The sequence below is a fragment of the Rutidosis leptorrhynchoides genome, chromosome 1 (assembly GCF_046630445.1).
Source record: "Rutidosis leptorrhynchoides isolate AG116_Rl617_1_P2 chromosome 1, CSIRO_AGI_Rlap_v1, whole genome shotgun sequence".
Lineage (NCBI taxonomy): Eukaryota > Viridiplantae > Streptophyta > Magnoliopsida > Asterales > Asteraceae > Rutidosis > Rutidosis leptorrhynchoides.
In genome coordinates this window covers 90,621,121-90,629,847 of record NC_092333.1, presented here as the reverse complement: position 1 = coordinate 90,629,847, position 8,727 = coordinate 90,621,121, and positions in this window count along the sequence as shown.

Sequence of the window (8,727 nt, the reverse complement as noted above, 5' to 3'; positions counted from 1 at the left end):
GCACGCATGCGACAATTGAAATATACTACAAGTACAATAATCATTGAGCTCAACCATGTTATACACGGTTGACCTCTTTCATTCCTACTATACACAGACGGTTTTGTCCTTGTATGTACAGATAATTTCACACTCGTGCACATAAACAAACTACAAGCTAGCTGTAGGTATCATAACCAGTATCAATCGGGCAATCTAATGAAGCAGCCTACTTATTTAGTCTAATCGAGCAACCTGGAAATGATAGTACAAAATACTACTTATTATTAGACTAGTAATCAACCTTCATACATAGATTATCCTAATACTAAGCATACAAATCGTTAGTAACTATACTCTGTACTCCAGTCATGTCCACCTCAGTCCATGTGAACACATTCGTATTGAAGGCTAACATATCTCGAAGCTTGAATTTTGTTTCGTCAAATAAGCCTCCACCAATCTTAAATATTTTTATCAGGTTAACGTGTATTAGCTATAATCATACAACTACGTAGCTATTCCTTATGACTTGGTTGTTGATCTGTTTGTTCCACCGCGGAGCAAATTGTATACTGACTTTCAGACCTAATTGTTGCAATACGTAAAGGTGTCGGGTATTTCACCAGGTCGTGGACTGTAGGAAGAATTGCTCCTAAATTTTGTAATGTTGTGTGACCTATCAATGTATTGTACTGGGAGTACGAGCGTACCACGGAGAATTCAACAATAGTGCTCCTAACCATCTCCTTATTTTCATCATCTACCAATTCCAATTCAAGTTTAATGACCCCCAACGCCCATGCAGATTCACTAGAAAATTCATGTAGTGCGGTAGATGGCACAATTAGTTGTGAGCGTATAGATCCTAGTAATAATCTGAAATAGTGCTCATACATGATACTCACACCGCATCGGTGTCCACATGTAGTCATTTTATTGTATAACCGCAACTTTTAATGCGCCATTTTATCGTAATTGGTGCGTCAGATGGTTCTCGTGTAGTTGTTGCAAACAAGATGGGAATGTTTTCCCATTTTTCTGGTGCTTCTGCTTTTCTTCGCTGGCCAATTTTTCCACCAGTTACGATATTGATAACTTTTTATACCTCTTTACCCTTTGGTTAATTATTATTCTACTAAGCGTATTCTATTTCCAGTTTTTGCTTGTCACCCGGTGGTTTGGCAGCTTTCTTCAGGGTGTTGCAGTTTTCCTTTCTTGAGTTTTGCAATGACCCATCTATTAATTGCCGGCATTTATTGGTATCGTGACCGAAATCGTCATCGAAGTCATATAACTTGCTCTTATCCTTCTTTGCTTACTCTAAAAGAGGTGCGGGAGCTTCAAAAGTTTTACACACCGCCTCAGTTGCCAATATTTCTTTTGGTGTTTTTGTGAGATCTCCGATAAGCGAATAATTATCATTGTTGTTACTTCTAATTTTATAATCGCCCCTACCACTGTTATTGTTGTACTTGTGGTATTTGTTGCTATTATAACTACCGCCCCGTGATGAACCACTGTTATATCTTTTCCCAGACCCTGATAATCGCCGTTGGTCACAATAGTTGTAACATCCTCTACTGGGCCTAGCAGTAAGATTACTAGTTTGTCCTTAAGTTTGTGTTACATTATTATAAGCTTTTATTTTTGCTTAATCATTATTATTATTTAATGATATGGTTAGGACCAGTTTGTGACAAGGGTCACAGAACATGTTTGTTTATTTAATTTGGACTTCGTTTGGGTTGCTGATGTGCTGAAACTATACCATTATTTATGAACGAATTTGAGTTGTTTTATTACACGAATTGATTTATTGAATATATGGTGTTTTAATGAATTCGGGTTGATTTCACACATATATATGCAACTAGTCCTATCCGCGTAGTTTAGTTTTATAGGTAAATCCGATTCGTTCCACAGGGAGATGGAGTGTTTAATGGTTTTTAATAGTCTTTGAAGTTAAACTAATTTAAATGGGGTTTTGGATTAGGAATTTGTTTTAAACAACAAAATAAAATACAAATTATTTAAATTAACTAAACAATAAGTTTTAATTAAATTAAAGATGAATGAAAGGAAATTATAATATTTAAACGAATTATAAATTAAGCAATTTAAAGTAATAATAAATGATTTAATTAAAATTTTAAACTAAAATATTAAACAGTGGTAAAATTACACATACGCGTTTTGCGTAGTTTTATACGCGTTTCGCGTATATATTGGAATTACGCGTTTCGTGTGAAATTATACACGATCCGCGTAAGTTATAATTGATGTGACAAAATAGTACGTATTTGAACTGAAGGAAATTGATTTATATTTTAATTTTCTGAATAATGATAAGTAAAAATATAATAATAACTTGCAATATAAATAAATGGGAGTGTTCACTTAAATATTTCACCTCTAGATCCATGGATTGTTTTGAATTTAAGCCCTATTAAAATGTTTTAATATACAACTTTGTATTTTCTTTCGAATATATAAAGTTTCAACTAACTAAATTTAATCTAATTTTCATTTGATCTTATTTAGATAGTTAACTATTCCCCAAGTATTTAAATTGAGACCTAATCTAGTTTTGACTTTCGCCAAAACCTTAAATCGTAACGGTTTCCCTTTTTACAATTTCACTATTATATAACTAATGATATTACCCAAACCACCGAACCTTATTTCTAAATTGGTGTTAATAACTTATCCATAAGTTCATCTAAATCACTTTTAGTGTTAAAGCTTAATTTATATTAATAGAAATAACTTTCGCTATTTATATCTAACCAATTAAGTGATAAGGATTAAATATCTAATCGTATAACAATGGTTCTTTTGACTAGGCTCAATGTTAAAAATACTTAAGCTACATTTTAATATTTACAAAAGATAACAATCCATTTCTCTAGGTTCTACATTTAAGTAAACACTATGGGAACTAAGCTACTCATTATACTAGGGTAGACATAAAAATGTAAATATACAAACATAATGATAACAATAATGATAATGATAAAAGATGATAACAATAATTTTAGTAGAGAAAACTTACGAAAATCTTCACTTTCATTAACTTCAAATGGTAGAAAATTACAATAACAACACTCTTACACTCGAACAATAATACCCTTAATCACGTATCATACACCCTTAATAATAAAACTATCCTAATTCTTGAACTTAAAATTAATACGGGATGAAACTTGAAGTAATTGGTGCGGAGTAAAAATGAAATAAACAAGCCAGTAGCTAAAATAATAATTTTTGTATTCCTCCAATATCTCTCCTCCCACCCTGTATCTTGATCAGTACTCCGTATTATAACCTTTGAGAATTAAAAAGTGGACCAATTGTTTAATCTGCATTATGCTCTTGTCTCTGTAAAGTTTGATAAAGAATACATTGTAAAATTGAGGTGTGCTAACTGCCCTAAAATAATTGGTTGATGCATCTGTTTCTTCTTATTATAATTAAATGTGCATCTCAAAATGTTGTAAAGTAACATCCTCAGTATCGATTACTTCATTTTGTTGGTTTTTAATTTAAAAGCGTGACCTGTGAGGCTGAAAAAGTGAAGATTCTTCATAAAAGAATTGCTATTATAATGTAAAAGTTGACTGGACCACGTGAAACTGGAATTGAAGTTGGCCACAAAATTACGCGATCCGCGTAGGGTATCATACGTTCTGCGTATAAGTAGACAGGCTGATTCTTATTTTGGTGACAACATTACGCGTTTCGCGTAATGTATTACGCGATCCGCGTAGGAGTAAAACAGCATTTTTCTTGTTTTTGTTCTCTGTTGATCCCTCTGTTGACAACTTTGTGGACGTATACTATTTTGTACGATTTGTTTTAACTATTTTCTTCGGTCTTCTTCGTTCTTGAATTCGGGTAAATGTTTTCTCGATATATATTTGGTTTAAATCAACGTTTAATATCGTTCCTTCAAACTTTAAGCTCGTGTTTACTTTAGTCATTTTTCTCGTGAATTATGCATTAAATGTCTTCGTAAACGGTAAAAGCCTATGAAATATAAATGATATTGCGTCGAAATATATGTATGTTTAAAGCAATATCAAAATACCCCACACTTGAACGTTGCTTGTCCTCAAGCAATTACATCTTTTAAATAGAATCGTAAAACTACATATTTTTCTATATCGAATTTAAAATCACAAACACACGCCACACGAAATGAAAACACACGCTTTATGGAATATATTGGAAACACTACACAGTATTTATTGGACCACACGCACACGCACACGAAATGAAATTCTGACAACAGAAACAAAGTTGAAACTCGTGATTAAGGTTTAAAAATTTGGATCCTTAGGGAAAATTGGACCTTGTGAAAATGTTTTATGATTTTTATAAAATGTCATGCTAGTTTTAACACCAGACACATTTTCCGGTTTTAACCTCAAATTCCAGTTGAGGGTAACTGAAAACCGTAGTCTCAGTCGGCGATTAGCAAGCTATCCGCCCCCATGATTGTAGTATCATTGAACTCTTAACCGGTTGCCCCCTGACGTGATATTTATATCGGTCTTTTATGACAATTTGTACATTTCAATTCAAGGGTTAAAACTGCGAAGACTAAGCTATCGCGCGGGACAAATACTGCTCCAGCTTATACACCGTAATCGGTCTTGCACTGGATAGCGACTTGGATTTACCCTACCAAGTTTATTTTCTGGTTTGAAAGTTCAAGACTTTCTCTTCCCACGGTACTTTTATATCGTGATATGATATTAGTATGATATGATAAAGTTTAGGAAGTATGCTATACTAAGTAAAACGACATTCGGAAGACTTTACTTCCTTTAAAGATGGACTTGATCATCCTTTATTACTCGCATCAATGGGATAATCAGGTTTATACATTCCAAAGCAATGATATCTGCAATAAACTTCATAGAAAACGTGATAAATGGTTCTAAACATATGGGTTTATAAATTCTGCTATACTTGGTTTTCTTTTTATATGTTTTAATCAAATAAACTTATGTATTTTTAATGTATGGAGATGATAATTTCGGTTTTTGACACCTAAACTTTAATCGCTCATAATTACCTTAAAAATTGACTAGGTATATTTGTTTAAAAATTTTCAAAATTTTCGTAAAAAACACCAAGTTATAAGTTCTCGAGAATTTATATATTCCCACCCCACACTTAAGATTATGTAATGCCCTCATTACATAAAAACAGATAATAATGTATAAATTTGAGAGGGGAAAAAATGTAAATTGTTTTAAAACTTCCTTTGTTAAGCAATTGGAGAGCATGAAATCCTTATTATATGAACGTATCCAATCCTTTTATCACAATATAAATTTTGTGTTTCGTTATGTAGAATATCTCATCATCGTAAGTATCTATCAACAAACATGTTAATCATACACAAGATGGGGTTGTACTTTAATAGTACGAAAATTTTACCCCACACTTAAAATTTTTGAATACATAAATAAAAGTAAAAGAAAATATTTAACACACACCATTAAAATTATATATTTTTTTAACTTATAACATATTAAAATTTTTAAAATATCCTTTATAAAATTATATTTGGAGTAATGGAAATTTCGATTTTTATACCTAGTCATTATCCATTTATAAAATTTTAAATTCAATTTATAAAATTTTAATATATTAAAAGTTAAAGTTTTTAAATTTTTCGAAAACAAATTTAAAATAAAATAATACACTCTATTTTTGTTGTTAAGAAGATTAACGTTTTTAAATTTTAAAACAAGTATATGAAAAGAAAAATAGGGATTAAAATACACTCTATTTTTGTATACTTTTAAACCAACTAATTTTCAAACTTAAAACTTTGTTTCCTATCGACTAGGTAGAGATAAATTCGGTTGCTACACCTATCGTTATCCACGACAAATATTACAAGTTGTATATTTTTACGGTTATTGATAAAAAAATATATTTTTAGTAGAAAAATTTTCAAATTTTATCTTTTGTTTTTGTTGTTTACTATTTAAAAGATGTCTTATGAATCCAACAAGAAATTTTGTGCAATTTGAAGAACGACAATTCAGTTATAACACTTAACATTATCGTTTTCAATGAAAACAGGTTGAACTCAAGGTTCATCAATTTTTAAATGGTAAATCATTTTTTTATAAAAACACACAACAAGCAAATACAAACTAAAATACACCAAAACGCAAACACACACAAACATACAATTGGCGAGAAATAGATTTAGAGGGTGAAACCGCGTTGACTCGCCCCGTAGTAGAGTCGTACCATTTCGCCCCCCATGGCTTCGCAGGCGTACCCTCGTTGGTTGAAGAGGTTTTTCTATGAACATTTAAAATGCCCTTCTCGGCACAAGGTTACGTATTCGTAATTAGAGTCCATTTGGTTCTTTGGGCAATCTCCGTAATGAGTCGGTTTTCCACATTTTACACACTTGCCCAAATGACGCGCTCGACGCTTCTTAGCTGATTTTGATTTGCCTTTTGCATAATTTTTTCTCATTAAGTTCTTGCCTTATTTCTTTTCTTGCCTGATCACATCTACTCTTTATATTTAATACCACATCCCTCGGTAAAATATTATCGCACATCAAAAAGAAGTGGTTGTAGACATATTGATCGCGCATCTTGAAAATAAAAAATAAAAAATAAATAAAAACGAAAGAAAATAAAAAGGTAGAATGGAGGGAGAAGACTAGTTCTTTAATGTCTGCTAGGGAAAGACCGAACGAACCCCACTCTTAAAGATGAAAATAAAGATCGAGAATGGAGTTTAAAACCTTAAAGTTACCCCAAATTTACTTGTCCTTAGGGTAGAAGGTGATTTCGTCTCTTTCCGTAGTGTTGATTCCGTCAAAGTATAACTTGAGTCGATGACCGTTCACCTTGAAAGTTCCACCGTCTTTACTATATAACTCTGCATATCCAGATGGAAATACATTTTTATTATATATGGCCCAATCCACCGGGATCTAAGTTTCCCAGGTGAAAACTTAAAACGTGATTGGAAAACTAATACTTTATCCCCTTGTTCGAATTGTTTTCTTTCTTTTAATCGTGCATCGTGCCATCTATTAGTTTTCTCTTTGTATGTTTTAGAGTTTTCATAAGCTTGTAGTCTTAATTCATCTAATTCATTAAGTTGTAAGAATCGGTTTTCTCCGGCTTCCACAAGGTCAGTGTTACATTCTCTTAGAGCCCAATATGCCTTGTGTTCAACCTCGACAGGTAGATGACACGCCTTACCATAAATTAATCGGAAAGGTGTAGTACCAATGGGCGTTTTGAATGCAGTTCTAAATGCCCAAAGCGCATCATCTAACTTTCGATGCCAGATTTTAGGATTATTCTTAACTGTTCATTCTAATATTCTTTTAAGACCTCTGTTTGTGTTTTCAACTTGACCACTTGTTTGAGGGTGGTAGGAAGTTGAAAAACGGTGAGTAACTCCATATTTCATTAGCACTTTTTCTAAAAGTTTATTCGTGAAATGAGTTCCTCGGTCACTAATTAAGGCTTTTAGAAGCCCAAAGTGTGAGAATAGGTTTTTCAGAAAGTTCACAACAACACGGGCATCGTTAGTGGGTAAAGCTTTTGCTTCGGCCCATTTAGAGATGTAGTCAACTGCCACAAGGATGTATTTGCATTTATTTGATGTGGGAAATGGACCCATGAAGTCAATACCCCAAATGTCAAATATTTCATATACAAGAATGCCTTTTTGTGGCATTTTCCCTTTTTGAGATGTTACCGGATCTTTGACATGCATCACATGTTTTAACCATGTGGTGTGCATCTTTGAAAATGGTTGGCCAATAAAAACCTGAGTCAAAGACCTTCTTAGCTGTATAGCTAGGTCCGAAATGACCACCGGCTGGGCATTGATGACAGTACTCCAATATTTGTTGAGCTTCTTTACCATATACGCATCGGCGGATAACTTGATCCGCTCCTATTCGAAAAAGATTTGGGTTTTCCCAGAAGTAAAACTTTAAGTCATTAAAGAATCTCATCTTTTGCTGGTATGTTTAGTTTTTAATTAATACTTCTGCAGCGAGATAGTTTGCAAAATCTGCAAACCATGGAACTTTAATTTCAGCTTCTACTCTCATTAGAAACTCATCGGGAAAAGTGTCATGAATAACTGACTCGTCTAGTTCTTCTAGGTCGGGATTTTCAAGACGAGACAAGTGATCAGCAGCGAGATTCTCAGCACCCTTTTTATCCTTGATTTCTATGTCAAATTCTTGTAAGAGAAGAATCCAACGTATTAATCTAGGCTTTGCATCTTGTTTCTTGAACAAGTACTTTAGGGCCGAATGATAGGTAAAAACAATCGTTTTGGACAACACAAGGTATGATCTAAATTTATCGAAAGCAAATACAACTGCAAGGAGTTCTTTTTCGGTAGTTGTATAGTTAAATTGTGCTCCTGTTAGTGTTTTACTTGCATAATATATTGGTTGAAATTTCTTATCTTGGCGTTGTCCTAAAACGGCTCCTAGTGCGAAATCACTAGCATCACACATTAGTTCAAATGGTTTGGACCAATCGGGGGATACTATGATAGGGGCATTCGTAAGTTTATCTTTTAGAATGGAGAAAGCTTGTAAGCATTCGTCATTGAAGTCGAATGTACTATCTTTCTCAAGAAGTTTAGTCATGGGTCGAGCGATTTTGGAAAAATCCTTTACGAATCGTCGATAAAATCCCGCATGACCTAGGAAACAACGAATTC